Consider the following 15,770-nt stretch of genomic DNA (forward strand, 5'->3'; position numbering starts at 1 on the left):
GTGTATAAGGGTGGTGAGGGTTCGGCTCACTCGGGTGATATTTCACGGTTGGACTTTTCAAGGAAGGTGTTACAGAAAGGATTAAGGCATTAGATGTCAAATGCTTAATCACTTTGCTGAAGGGAATTGGTTTTGACATTAGTTTCAATCGGCGAAGTTACTGGATCAATTTTGGATAAAAATAGAGTAGAAAAAAAGATGTGGGCCTGATTAGAATGTTTGAATGGCAGAAGCTGATGGATGTTTCTAATGTGGTGTGAGCCTGGTCAGTACCTGGAGGGGAAACCTCCTGGGAAAAACCAAGGTTGCTGCTGGAAGAGGTGTTAGTGGGGCCAGCAGGGGGCACTCACCCTGTGGTCTGTGTGGGTCCAAATGCCCCAGTATAGTGACGGGGACACTAGACTGTAAACAGGCTCCGTCCTTCGGATAAGATGTAAAACCGAGGTCCTGACTCTCTGTGGTCATTAAAAATCCCAGGGCGTTTCTCGAAAAGAGTAGGGGTGTAACCCCGGTGTCCTGGCCAAATTTCCAATTGGCCCTCACCAATCATGGCCTCCTAATAATCCCCCCCTATGAATTGGCTACATTACTCTGCTTTCCTCCCCACTGATAGCTGATGTGTGGTGAGCGTTCTGGCGCACTATGGCTGCCGTCGCATCATCCAGGTGGATGCTGCACATTGGTGGTGGTGGAGGGGAGTCCCCATTACCTGTAAAGCGCTTTGAGTGGAGTGTCCAGAAAAGCACTGTATAAGTGTAAGCAATTATTATTAATTAATAGGACTGTGATTGTTCGCATGTTTAATGAGATGGTGATGAAGGAAGATGTTTTGACATGGTTGTCTAAGTATTGTTTAGTGAAAGGTGAGCTTCAGAAAGTCTTGGATGATGATGGCATCTGGAACTGTGCATGGAGAGTACCTGTTTCATTGCATGAAGACAAAAAATGGTTATGGTGGATTTAAACACATTCCTTCTTTGATTGGATTAGGTGAAAATAGAGGCCTTGTGTTCTACCAAGGGCAGCCAAAACCGTGCAGGAGATGTGGGGAGCTGGGTCACTTTGTGGATGCCTGTACAAAGGTGGTGTGTGTTAAGTGCAAGGAAATTGGACATGCATATACTGAATGTACAAGCGTGAGGAAATGTAATCTCTGTGAGTGTGAAGGTCATGTGTTTAAAGACTGTCCAAATTCCTTTGCAAATAGAACAAAACTGGGAAGACCATTGCTCTTCCAATAGCCTGCCACCTGTGGAGACTGAAAGTGCTCAAATGAAATGTACAGAACAGAGGGTGCAGTCTAAAAGAGACATTGGATTTAGAAAATGATTGAACTCCGAGTAGAAGAGTGAGAGAAGATCATTTTCCGAGTCCTCAGGTAGGTTCTCCCATGGGTTTAGATGTCTCTAATATATGTGATCTTACTGACCAAGCTTTAGAACCAAAGACTCAGGAGGGCAGGTGGTGAAATATCCTATGGATTGTGGGGGTGGTGGAGGAGGAGACAATTAAAGCAAAAGGGGGGGGGAGGCCTGTTGGGTAGGTGTCACCTACTGAATGATTGTAGCCAGAGCTTTTAGTCTCCCCTGGTCCTACTTTAAGTATGGCTCTTAATATTGTGTCAATAAATGTGAGAAGCATTCGCTCCAAGTTAAGGGCAAGGACTATACTATCATTTGTGAGGAAGGTAAATGCTGATATTGTGTTGTTACAGGAGTGTGGGTTACGCTTTAAAAACTGCTATAAGGATATGGAAGAACTGTGGACATTGGGCCCATCAATCTGGAGTGGGTCCAAAGAAAATAAATCTGACGGTATAGCTGTTCTAATTAAAAATAAGATGGTAGAGGTACGTCAGCACCTTGTAGTGAAACCAGGGAAAGCACTGGTGGTGTATCTGGGTTTCATGAATGTCTAATTTACACTCTTAAATATATATTGTCTGAGTTGCTCACATGACAGATATGTCCTAATTCAGAAACTGAGTATATTTATTGTGATGGGAACCAGTGGTTTTAGCTGGGGATTTTAATTCTCTTTTAGAAAGAGAAGGCAGAATGAGGGGCGAGAGACGGGTCAAATTTGATAAATCATCAATATTATTGCAAACATTATGTAAAGATTTTAAACTGAAAGATGGCTTCAAACTTCATAGTCAGGGGAGGGCAGGTTTTACATGGGACTAGTCTAATGGGACCCAAGCCTCACGCATTTTGTTTGATACGTGATTTTACTTGCACGACCGCAGGCCTAACCCCTGTTTTTTTTTCTCTGACCATTGTCTGCTGTCATGTACAATTTCTATTCCAACAGCTGTTACTGTGGGGAAGGGTGTGTGGAATCTCGATATTTTGCTTCTGGAAGGTGAGGAAGTGACGCACAGGTTCAGGGAAAGATCTAAGGAATGGCGGTCTTTGTATGACCTGTTTGACACAAGAGCACAGTGGCCGACCCTGCGCTCTGACCCCCAGCTTCTCTCCCTGTCTGTGTGTCTCATGGAGTTAGAAAGACTACAAGCTGTGCAAACTTCCAAATCTTTAACATCATTTCAAGGGTGTATGATAGATCATTCACAAGATCAAATGGCTGTTTATTATTGTAAGAACTGTAGTTCACTACTGTTCTTTTTACTCTTTTGCTTGCATTATACAGCCGTTAAGTGCATTTAGAACCTAAGAGATATCCAACTGATTAACCTGTCTGATGAATGTTAAATGGGTTGTGACGTTTGGCAAAGTTTTTTGCAACATTATTTGTTTCATGAATACCATTCATCTCTCTAACAACTTTCCTGTACCCTGAACATATGTTTTAAATTGCTTGATCCCATTTGGTGCAACCTTTCCGTTGTACTCGTAATGTGTTGTTTGCATTAGGAGTGTGTTAAATAAGCAGAAAAGAAGCCCGTTTCTTCTACTGCTTCTGATCTTATACAGTGGTCAGAATCTCTCATCCAAAAGCTGATGAGTGGGAGGGGGGGGATTAGTGCGTAAAAAAACATTAAAGAGCATAAGGGTTTTCATCACATGGACTTGTTTGACTGTTTAGGATTAATGTTTTGGTGCCAGATCAATTAAAGGACAACAACCAGAAACACTGGTTCTCAGACTGAACGCATTCTCCTTCAATAATTTTTTTTACCAACAGGTGAGTGGAGTTGCCATGGGCACCAGAATGGGACCCAGCTATGCCAATATCTTTGTTGGCTGGGTAGAAGAATGCTTCTTCGCTTTTATACACTGGCTATGTCCCTGACCTCTACAAGCGATATATTGATGACTGTGTCAGTGCCGCCACATGCTCCAACGATCAGCTTAAGTGCTTCCTGCATCATTTCACCAACTTCCACCTGTCCCTCAAATATATGGTTAACATATCTTCCACTACTCTTCCGTTTCTGGACATCAACTTCTCCATCAACTACCCCAGACTCTCCACTTCTGTTTATTACAAACCCACGGATTCACACAGCTATCTCTTGTTTTCACCCCAAACATACTAAAAATTCTCTCCCTTTTTCACAGTTCCTTCGGCTACAACAAATATGCAGCAACGACATCGACTTCCAGAATCAAACCCTCAAAATCTACTCCTTTTTCATCAACAGAGGATACCCCAGCAGTGTTATTGACAGGGCCCTTGCCCGAGCCAAAAACACCCCTCGGACCATCAACCCAATCAGGAACTCCCACCATAACAACCGCATTCCTTTGGTGCTTCCCTAACACACTTCCTATCCCCAGGACTGTTAACGACAACTTTTCCATCCTACAGGATGATCCCTCCATTGGGGCCCTCTTTTCTGACCGCCCCATCATCTCTTATCGCCAATCACCTAATCTGCGCAACCTTCGTGTTCACAGCTCCCTTGACCGCTCTCAGCAACCATCCACACCAGGTACTTTCCCCTGCAACAGAGCTCGCTGTATCGCCTGCAAGTACACATCCAACACCACACTCATTCAAGGCCCCTCAGGACAATTCTGGATCACCTAGATGGCATCTTGTACCTCCAGCAACCTTATTTACTGTATCTCTTGCAGTAAATGCCCAGTTTCTCTCTATATTGGAGAAACAGGAAGGAGACTTGGAGACCGCTTCAGAGAACATGTCAGGGCTGTGAAGATTGAAGATCTCTCCAAAAACCATTGTTTCTCATTTCACCTCTGATGGCCATGACCACTCTAATCTCTCCGTCTGTGTTCTCAAAGATGGTTTTCTGAACTCATACATTAGAAAGACTACCGAAACCAAACTTATCCTGCAGCTAGGATCACACCTTCCCCCTTCTCTAAACAACAGACTACTATTCTACTAAATTTTCTCCATTCATTGGAAGTTGTATTTCACACCTCTCAACACCTATTCTGACTTCACACCTCTTGATTGCCCTCTCTTTCTGTCCCCTGCTCCCATCTCTCACTCCTCCTCCCTCCCAGCCTTTGTTCTCCCACTACATTACCTTTGCCTACTGCCTTCTCTCTCTCACACCTGAAGAAGGCTCCACAGCCGAAACATTGTTTTCTCTCTTCTTTTTTTTTCAGCATGGAATAAACCTATTACTTGTTCCTTAACAACCGGAAACAATATCTTCGGTCTTTCCAGAGCTGTAAGTAGTCATTCCAAGTTTATTAACTTGTCTCTGTGCTTGTATGTACTCTTCAATAGCCACTGATGTTATTTACAACAGCTATTTTAAAAAAGTAAATTTGCATTCTTTTGGACTTCTTTCTAAAGAATTGGCACATTTGGCAGAATGGTGGCTCTGTGGCTAAGGATCTGCACCTGTGGCTGGAAGGTTGCTGGTTTACATCCCACCGTCGGCAGAGGAATCCTACTCCATTGGGCTCCTGAACAAGGCCCTTAACCCCAACTGCTCCAGGGGTGCCGTATAAATGGCTGACCCTGCGCTCTGACCCCCAGCTACTCTCCATGTATGTGTATCTCAAGGAGAGCAAGCTGGGGTATGCAAAATAGGAATTCCTAATGCAAGAAATTGTATATGGTCAATACAGTGATCATATCTTATTGGCACATGGTAATATCCAAGGAACAAGTAATAGGTTTATTCCATGCTGAAAAGAGAAGAAGAAAACACAATGTTTTGACCATGGAGACGTCTTCAGTTATGATTTGATTTTTTACAATCATACCCACACAAACTTTGCAATTTTTAAAAATCTTGCAAACACAACCCAGATATGTTGACTTTTAAAAAACAAAAACAATTTGGGGGTATTTTTTTTAAAGAAACACATACTTCTTTTCTAGTTTTTTTTATGTGGCTTTGACTGTCAGAAATCCTCAGTGAAAAGGTATGCAGATCCTATGCAGATGCAGGAGCAAGTAGTTATTGAGACAGGCGAACAATCTAGAACGTCAGGTGAGATTGTTAGGTGAAAGGTAGATTGAAATACTTGAAGTACAGAGAGAAACAAACAATCCAAATCGGAAGGTGAGGTCCAAGGTCCAGAGGCAAAAGGGAGTTCAGTAACCAGTAAGCGATATTCAGAGTAAATGCGAGGTAGAGCTCTAAAAGAGAAGACTCAATACCAAGTAGCGGGAAGCGGGTTTGAATGGTTAAAACAATGCTGCTTGCCGCACAGTAGAGCATGTGCTGGTGGATTAACACATGTTATTATTAACCCGCTGCTGGTACTGGTTAGTTCTTTTGTGAGTTGATCTCCCCGGGCTGGTGGTCGTGACATTGACAGAATGCTGTTTTGTGATTGATGCTATATCAAAATATAGGGTCCCTCAAAAATTAAACACAGAAATAAAAACATTTAATGGACTTGTACATCTGTTGGGTATTGAATTTCAATTATGTTTCCACTTCATTCAGATGTGTTCCCTATTTTTCAGATTGTTGGCAATGCCACATGTTAAAGGAGGACAGAGAAGTAGGAGGCCAGAGCTGTGGTCAAGGGCTGGTGGAGTAGGGAGTGAGATCAAAGAATTTCTGAAGTTTTCTAAGATAGAAAAAAAAATTAGGTGGCATGACAATACAGTATGTGGTCAACACTGTCAAACAGAGTCCTTGGAGAGGATTACTCCAGCAACAGGAAATGGTTATCAGTGATTTGGCATGAAGATAGAAAAAAAGTAAGAATCCAAGTGCTTAGGGCGCAGAAGGGGGTGAGTATTGGTAAGGATTCAAAACCAGATGACAGTACACAATCTATAGTCCATATTTCAAGTCAAAGTGAGGGACATAGTTTGGAAGGCAACACAGAGCTCAGAAGTTCATCAGAAGATACAGAAGATGCATGGGCTGCACACGGCAGCACAGACAGTGGTGACATGTTTGAAGGAGAAAAAATCTGTGTAGAATCAGAAAAAAATCCTGAAGAGCACAGTGAATATTCCCAGGGGGCAAGCTCGTCTGGGACGTCACCTCAGGATAAAAGGGGATTAAGAAAGATTATGTCTGTGCCTAAAACTTTCCAAGTATGTTTAAAGGCTGAACAATGGAGAAAAATAGCACCTCTAAAAGGTATATCTAAACTAAGACGACCATGGACCCAGATCTTATATAACGAGTTCAGGAAGATAAATCCTTGTTGCCCAATAGCCTTCAAATACCAATACATCAGGAAAGAGAACAGCAGAAAAAAAAAAACTTTCTGATGATAAAAGCAGTCTGTACCTTCAGGTCCTGCAATGTAAAATACATTATGACAACAAGACAAACCAATGGGCAATGATGACATCACAATTGATGTTGTACGAGCAGGGCAAATACAGCACAGTAAAAGGGAAACAAAATTTCGACAAGCACGTCAGCCTTATCGTCGAAAGATTGCCCGTGCCCTCACAAAAGGAATCAGCAATGTGTACTACAGGAACCTGAGCAGAACACCGCTTGCTGAAATTGCAGCAGGCAATTTATCTAAACCACTAACACAGAATGTCCTGAAAGTCATTTCATCAGAGTTCAGGAACAGTAAACGCATTCACTATGATCCAGTGTTTGAATTACATATGGCACAAAAATATATGAAAGCATGCGACTTCGACATTGTCCATTTCCCAGGATATATACAGATTTTGCAGTTAGACACATTTGCTGCCTATCTTTACACAGAACAGAGTATGCGAATTCTTATTGCCCATCTAAAGATGAAGGAGAAAGTCAGCCTTTACCTGGATGCAACAGGAGGGGTAGTCAGAAAAATTCCATCGGAGAACAAAAGAATTTTGTACTACAGTCTTACGTTACCTGGAGGTGGAAAAAGAAAGCCTCCATTACCAGTGTCTGAAATGTTGACAACTGACCACACCATTGTCAGTATAGAACGTTGGCTACGGAAATTCATGTTTGACATCTCAACATGTACTACCAAGAGAGTGCAGCATGTAGAAACTGACTACAGCTGGGCCCTGATTCACAGTGTTCTTTTTGCCTTCAATGGGGACACCATCCATGCATACTTAAATCGTGCAATGAAAGTCTGCCAAGGCAAACTTAAGTACACAGAACTTCAGATGTTCACTGTTCTGCACCTTTGCTCTGCCCATGTCATAAAGGCTGTCTCTCAAGCAATTAGTAAAAAAACAACAGACAAAGGACTGCGAGACTTTGCAACATTTTCCTTTGCCATCCTGCAAAACAGCACAACTTTGAGTGTCGCCAGAAATGTTTTCAAACACATGTGTATTGTACTCTCAAGCAGGAGGTTCACAAATGAAGTCCAATCTAGTGTCTGCCTCCTTAACGCTTACATTTCTCAAACAACCACACCAGACCAGATGGAAAAGGAAGCAGAAGTCAAAGACACAGATGAGGTACTGTACCCAAAAATGAGAGGCAGCCTGGGCCGCTCTCCTTTCGCTGTGGAGTTCAAAGGTATTTATGAAGACAGCATATCAGCTCAAGGACATGATGACTATGGGACACAACACAATGTGAACCCCTATTTCTGTGAAGACATAATAAGATTTCTGTTGCAAAGATACATGGCACTATTTCCACTGTGGAGTGGAATTTTGTTGGGTGACCTGGCAAGATATGCTTCAGACAGCAAAAAAGACATATCAATGTCAGAGGTAGCACAAACAAGAGCCACTAATTGTCATGTTGAGACCTGGTTTGGCATTGTCAAGCATTCAATACTTCAGCACAGGAGGAAACTGAGGCCAGCAGAGTTTATTACGATAATGAGACAATCCCTCCAAGGCCGGTACAGAGAACATATAATCCAAAATGCTCTCCCCAAAAAGGTTTTGACGGCTCCATTGATCACCACTAAGACACGTCATGAACATGCACAGGAACAATGGGCAAAGAGAGCACCAGGTGTAGGCAAAGAAACAAAAAATAAATTCTACAGCGCACCACAGAAAATTCCAATCCCCAAAAAAATGAGAACACAGGAAAAAAAAGTTAGCAATAGAAATATTGAAACAAATGAAAAATTGCCAGATGACAGCAACGGCCTGCAAGTACAGCAGGGGAAAGCAGGAACCACAGAATATAAAGAATGGCAGCACAAAGAAGAAAGGAAAGTGTCACCCAAGCAAGCTGCCGTGGGCATGGCTGAAGTGATCACACCACACTGTGATGCACGCCCCATCTCAAAACTTATAAAAGAGAAAACAGATTTCAAAAAGAAGGTAGGATTTGTATTTCAAATATTTCTCTGTGTGGACATTCACTTCTTTTTCAGAGCTTATGAATGTCATCTTCTACTACTGTAGGTGTTCTTTGTCGTTTCTCTCTAACTTGTTATACTTGTTGACATACTTGTGTTATACTTGTGGTGTGTAATCTCAATTTTCATTATGTTAGGTCCAGTGATCTCTTGTGTATGCTTTTGGCTTGGTAAATCTTTTTTAGGTACACGCCCTTTGGAACATCAATCCGAGTGAATTAGTGGTTGCAGTTTTGCCATCCATGCACAGTGCAGACACATATATTCTCAGACACTCGGAGTTTGTGTCTCTGAAACCAGATGAGTGGCTCATAGGCGAGGTAAGATGAAAGTGTTTGATTGCATGCATTTGTTAAGGTTTCTGAGCTTTTGTGTAATCAAATGTGTGTGAGTGCGTGAAATCACATCTTCTTCAATTGTGTTTGCTTTTTCCATAAGACCATTGAGTGTTACTTTCAAGTAGCGAAATAATCCATGGACTTGGGGAAGAAGGTTTTCCTAATGAACCACTACACAACTGGTGTAATCATGAGTGGGAATAGATAGCGCATGGCTAGACAACGTTTGTCCAAGGTAAGGACATCAAACACAAATGTTGATGGATTACATTAGTGAGGGGCAAACATGGTTTTTCACTAACTGATGATTGTTTTATCAATAGAGAAACAAGGAGAGCTACAAGCAATCAAAACAGGTCACAACTGTGCCCATGGTGCTGCCTAAAGAAACTACCTTTATAGTCAGAAATCAAAATTCAAAGGTAGCACACCATCCCTGTGAGGCAGCCTGTTGTACTAATCTTGTCATTCTTTTCATTACAGGTCAACTTTGAAAACTATGAAGCCATTATTAGCTTTTTTAACACTGGTGTCCACTGGAAATTGTTGGTAGGTGTGGTGCAGGTTATCCAAAACAGCGTAGGTTTATAATTACACCTGGAACCATTACAGTTCAAGTGATTATCCTTGTTGCATCTAAAAAAATTACAAAGTCACAATGTATGTGTTCCTCTCCTGTTAAAAAAGGTGGACATTGATAGTGAGTGTCCAAGGCAATGGTGACAGTGCACTTTTCCTAAATTATTATTGTGAATACTGCTGTGTAATGAACAGACAACCAAACAAGTCAAAGTGTCATGTAGGAAAAAAAGTACTGTTAGGTCATTTCCTGACTGTCTTTGCCGAGGTTTGCAAAATATTAAATGTTAAATAATATATAAATATAAATATTATATATATAAAACATTCAAATATTAAAAACCTTTGTTTAAACAACATAAAACTCCTGAAACTGCCTGTGTGTCTGGCCCCACATTAAATGCAACTTCATGTCTGATGATGGGCCCTTTGTTTCTTGCAGTATCTGTATGCTCCATCCCAGAAAGTCTTTGTGGTCGACCCTATGGGGAGTGATGAGATGGGAGACTCCACTGCAGCGGCAAAAAGGTTCAGGTAAGAAATCAAGCATTAGTTTCGTGGTGAAATTCTGCAGGGGCACACATACATTTCAGGTTCAAGTTCAGCATGACAAATATTTCCTCATTTATCAATAACCTATTGTTTTGATTCACAGGGACTTTTTTAAGATGCGAAGGAATGTCCTAGGAAAAGAAGACTGGTTGAATATCAACTGGCACCCAAGCGTGATTGGTCACACCAGGCAAGCAGATGCCTCAAGCTGTGGGGTCTTTGTGATGCAGGTCAGCATAACCTTTCCACGCCGAAATTTTGGACTTAAAACTATTGTATGAGAGATTTTTAGGGAAATAATTGCAACAAACTTTTGTCTGTTAGATGGGCACAGACATCATTAACAATTTCCCGGATATTCCAACATATATCGAAATAAACAGCAGTGTCAAAGAAATGAGAAAGTTGCGGGAAGACCTGTCAATCAGAATTCTTGAGGCTTCAGGTATTGTACCATTTGATCCTCATTGCCTACTTTTCTTGGTGTATATTATTTTCCTGAAGCATGTTCTCTCTCTGTAACAAGTCTGGATGAAAAAGATTTATTTATATGCAGAACTCATTTGGGTATTCTTTTTGTACTATATAACACAGTGATGAAAAGTTAATTAAATCACATTTCACACAGTTAAAATTCAATGACACTTTGGCCTTCGTCGTGGTTGACACAACCATTGTCTGGGAAAAGTGTGGGTCTAAATTGCCCATAGTGAAGCAAAGCAAACTGAAACATGATAGCTGTGTTATCATGTGCCCCCTTAAAATCATAGCAACACACGCTGACGCAAAAAAGGGTAACAGGTGTTGACAGGAGTATTCTGAGACATGACAATGTGCGGTTTAAGAAGCAGTAGAACACCTAATCAGGAAAGTGCATACGAAAAGGTCACTATCAAACTGTCTTCAATTATGCAACAATGATCTGTAGATAACATTGGAAAAATCAGTCTATTTGGCATGTTTATTATAGCTCCTCTCCAGGACATGTGCCTGATGTGTGGAGAAACACCAGTGCGGCAGACAAACTGGGTAAGTGAACATCATCTCTATCTGTATGTGTAATGTATGCACATAATAACAAAACATGCCAGTGAAATGTGATAGCTGAAGTGATATAAGGTTTACTGTCCGTGTAGATTCAGTGTGACAGTTGTGAAAACTGGTTCCATGAATTGTGCATCTCAAAAGAAGAGTATGAAAGCGCAAAGAATGAAGTAACATGGATATGTACATTTTGCCAACCCCAGTTTGGTGAGTATGCTCTGCATGCAAACTATCACTATGAAAGGGTTTTTTAAGCAGGACATGTAGTTTTAGATTCAGCAGAAACATACAGTAGGATGACATATTTCAGTGGACGTTATAATTGTTTGTTATTGTCAAGAAGTTTGGATTGCAGGCTTGTCTTCTGGCATTAATGGTTCTATAAATTAGAGATAACTTTTCAAAAAACACACCAAAGAAGGCACACATAAAAGATTACTGATAATCTGTGCAATTTATTACATGACACAGGCATCTCAAAGATAGAATTACTGTGTCAGATTAATGATTAGACATGGATGCATCAAATCACTTACTAGGTTTCTTTCCAATAGTATAGAAACAAAGACACAACCATGAACACCTAAAAGAGCTTGCCATTTAGCACAGAAACAATATAACGTCTTGCTGTAAAAACACAAAGTAAGAAAAAAGGAGTTTGATTAAGAGAGATCTGGCAAATTGTGCAAATACCTAGATCTTGATTTGTGACCCATTTATTCTCCTTGGATCCTTTGCAGTTCGTAACCCTTCTTACGGTTTTATATTTCAGGCACTGTTGATGAGTGAGCATCCACCCCCTACTCCCGAGCATTACATAAAAGACATGCTGGAAACTCAAGAAGACTGTCAACGTGTTCTCAGCAGAATTCACCTCCAAAAGACACGTAAGTACAAGTTTCAATATCCCCCCAAAAATTTTATCTTGGGTAAGAGTAAACTTTCGTACACTTTGCCAAACAATAATGAAAAACACTAGAACACAAAATCACTAGAAACCATTTGTTATCTATTGCCAGAAACCAAACAAAGTCTGTATGAAAACAGTAAAAAAGTTAATCATGACACAACACAGTCCCTTTTAAATATGATCACTACACACTGTTAACATCACTGTAGTAGTGCAAAGAAATGTAAAACGACAGTATGTCACCATGACATGATTTATGTGAAAGATTTCCAGATAAAATTGTATCCATCCTAGTAAGATAGATTAATCAAGAAATTCCACTCCGTTGTGAGAAAGATCAAAGAAAAATGGCTTCTATCAAATAGAAGTGTATCTAGGGTGATTCCTTTTTATTAGGTTTCCAAAACAGTACTCTATCTACCTTCAGACAGGGCACAGTGCTAAAAGGATTCTAACCGGAACAATAAAACACAATTGCATCATCGAAGTCCGAACCCCACTGGCTTTCAATATCGTACCATGTACATCTCCAGGAGTGGAGACTCATGAAAAAGAACAGCCTAGACACCAAAGTGATACTTTTCTTACAGTAAGGTTAAGGTAGTTGTAGGATGCTGTCTAGATCAATGAACAGATTATGTTAACAATAGCAAGCACGTAGCAGAGCATTTAGGCACACAGCCCCTAAATTGTGGAAATATATGTCAGACCTTTTTAAGGATGCCCCATACCTACAAGCATATTTAACAATGCTGTAGTCTTCTACATCGTCTCTGTAGTCTTCTTTATCCCAAGTGATCTAATTCTTTAGGAGGTGCAGAAACATAGATATCAAGTGGGTAAGTAGACAACCACGTTGCAATTGTTTTTTCTGTGTCTAACCCTTTTTTTTTCTCCACACCATGCCTGCCACTGTTCTCTCTTCGGTGCCTTTGGTTGATATTGAGCTCCGTCCCCCATGACAAGGGATCCTCCTGGATTTCTGAAGCAAGGAACCCAGCCTACAAAACTCAAGATCCTGTACTGCTCAACCCAGTGGATGGGACACACTCAACATTAACATCTAGTCTCACATAATATATGAAATAGAATTCACCGTGTCAATCTGCATGGTTGTGCATGTGAACTGTTTCTAGTAACTATTTGTCATACACAACCAGGACCTGGAGGGGAGGTCAACCATCAGGCCTTGGACCCCCAGAGATTTTTTTTCTCCTTTGGAGTTTTTTGTTTTTCTCTCCTTCGTGCCTGATGGTTACACAGTCACATCATCAAGACTGCATACCACACCTTCATTGTGATTACAGATATAGCTTATTTAAAATGTGAAATTAGGAAAAAACTAAACGAAACATGGGAAATAAAAAGAATGTAAAATCTAAAATTTTCAGATGTTGTGATGAAGCTTTTGACTCATGAATAGCACCCCCCTATCCCAGTGTATTACCTGTAGTGTTATCTTCAGAAACTCATTACAAAATAAAGACAGGGGCCACAGCCACAGTAAGGTTGTATGAGGTTCGGGGGCCTGTCTGGTGTGTAAAACACTTGGTTTCAGCAGAGTGGGTGCTGTATTTGAAATGCTATTGAGCCATGAAGACGACCCACCTGTCCCAGTGTATTACCTGTAGTGTTATCTTCAGAAACTCATTACAAAATAAAGACAGGGGCCACAGCCACAGTAAGGTTGTATGAGGTTCGGGGGCCTGTCTGGTGTGTAAAACACTTGGTTTCAGCAGAGTGGGTGCTGTATTTGAAATGCTATTGAGCCATGAAGACGACCCACCTGTCCCAGTGTATTACCTGTAGTGTTATCTTCAGAAACTCATTACAAAATAAAGACAGGGGCCACAGCCACAGTAAGGTTGTATGAGGTTTGGGGGCCTGTCTGGTGTGTAAACCACTTAGTTTCAGCAGAGTGGATGCTGTATTTGAAATGCTATTGAGCCATGAAGACGACCCACCCGTCCCAGTGTATTACCTGTAGTGTAATCTTCAGAAAATCATAAAAAATTAAAGAAAGGGGCCACAGCTACAGTAAGGTTGTATGAGGTTTGGGGGCCTGTCTGGTGTGTAAAACACTTGGTTTCAGCAGAGTGGGTGCTGTATTTGAAATGCTATTGAGCCATGAAGACGACCCACCTGTCCCAGTGTATTACCTGTAGTGTTATCTTCAGAAACTCATTACAAAATAAAGACAGGGGCCACAGCCACAGTAAGGTTGTATGAGGTTCGGGGGCCTGTCTGGTGTGTAAAACACTTGGTTTCAGCAGTGTGGGTGCTGTATTTGAAATGCTATTGAGCCATGAAGACAACCCACCCATCCCACCTGTAGTGTTATCTTCAGAAAATCCTAAAAAATATAAAGAAAGGTTCCACAACCCAAAATAAAGCTGGGAAAAGTCAGAGGACCCGCTTAGTGTGCAAAACACTTGCAGCATTGTGGGTGCTGTGGTTTAAATGCTATTGGTTTGTGAACAGAATACCCCTATCCCAGTGCATTGTGCCATATTAAATAAAAGCATGAGAAAAAGAGATTCAGAATGCAAAGCTGTGTCAGTGTTCTGTGTAAAAAATCGGTTTGAACATCATGGGAGCTGTTTTTAATAAGATGCTGAGTAAAGAATATTTTAATCTTCCTGCTGTCAGTAGTATTTTCAATATAGTTGACCCTTACCTGAATGAAAACAGGACGTAAAGGAAGGGTTTCAGAAGTCAAACAAAGCTTTATTCCCGTGCTTACAGTCTGGGTAATGGGAGACTGCGCTGTTCTGCTTCCTATGGTCATATACGGGTTTTTCGCATGAAGCCGTATTGAACAGTATTTCTCGCGTTGTGAACGTGTGCACACAGCGGTCCCCCGGGTTCCAGTTCGTGCGTAATTACGCATCGATGAAAAACCGGAGGTTTAAAAAAAGATAATTAGCTCACTGATAGTTTGATGTAAAGAGTGTGGAAATATCCACAAGTCGTGGTCTTTAAAATGCATTTGGTTTGACGGCGTTCTGTGCTTCCATTGCGAAGATATGGACAAAAGAATATTCGTGCTTGGTCAAAAAAATGTCATAAAAACGAAAAAGTAAAGGCTGAGAAAGCATCCACAATGTATTTTATACACAAAACAAGCATTCTCGCAATTCTAAGAGGTTTCGTGAAAGCGCTACAGGCGTGCCAAAATCGTTTTCGAACTTCGAGCTAACTTTACCCCGGTAGGAAACACAGCAAGAAGCAGGCTCCATTCCCCATTTAAATCTGTCGTGCGAGGCATGCTTTTTGCACGCATGAAGTAAATCTCACGATCGCTTTTGAACTTGGACAAAGTACTTCCAAAGGAGGGCTATGCGCAAAGATTTAACAAGCTCAACCCCGCCGACGATTTGGTGTGAAGAAGCAGAACATTCAAGTTTCACAGACAGAAGCAGCACGCCAGCACAGCCAAAATTAAAACGCAGGGCACACTACGATTTGCATTGACACAAAAGTGATCTGGGCAGACGTCGTTCCCTGCATAACGGAAAAAGTGGCAAAGCGCTTTTGGGTTGAGAGGACGCAAGAAGGTTTTTGTTTTGTGCCTTGATGTCAAGCTGAGAAAGTATCTTTAAACACTTTGCTTAGTTTCTCGAGAGACTGCCAAAAAGCAGTTCCCTCCCTTTCGTCTGAAGCCAGCTGAAAGGGGGTCTCGACAGAAGCACC

General features: G+C 41.3%; 2 long non-coding RNA genes across 2 annotated transcripts; both read left to right on the top strand.

Moving 5' to 3' along the window:
• The first annotated feature begins 9,473 nt into the window (after positions 1–9,473).
• LOC148663486 (uncharacterized) lies at positions 9,474–10,365 on the top strand. The gene is made up of 3 exons (XR_015936429.1): positions 9,474–9,541; positions 10,014–10,105; positions 10,227–10,365. It is a non-coding gene; the product is annotated as an uncharacterized LOC148663486 (long non-coding RNA).
• Positions 10,366–10,494: 129 nt separating this feature from the next.
• Positions 10,495–13,461, top strand: LOC148663487 (uncharacterized). Its single transcript, XR_015936428.1, has 4 exons — positions 10,495–10,568; positions 11,094–11,152; positions 11,260–11,374; positions 11,940–13,461. It is a non-coding gene; the product is annotated as an uncharacterized LOC148663487 (long non-coding RNA).
• Positions 13,462–15,770: the final 2,309 nt, after the last annotated feature.

The sequence above is a fragment of the Lepisosteus platostomus genome, chromosome 5 (assembly GCF_059453375.1).
Source record: "Lepisosteus platostomus isolate fLepPlt1 chromosome 5, fLepPlt1.hap1, whole genome shotgun sequence".
NCBI lineage: Eukaryota > Metazoa > Chordata > Actinopteri > Semionotiformes > Lepisosteidae > Lepisosteus > Lepisosteus platostomus.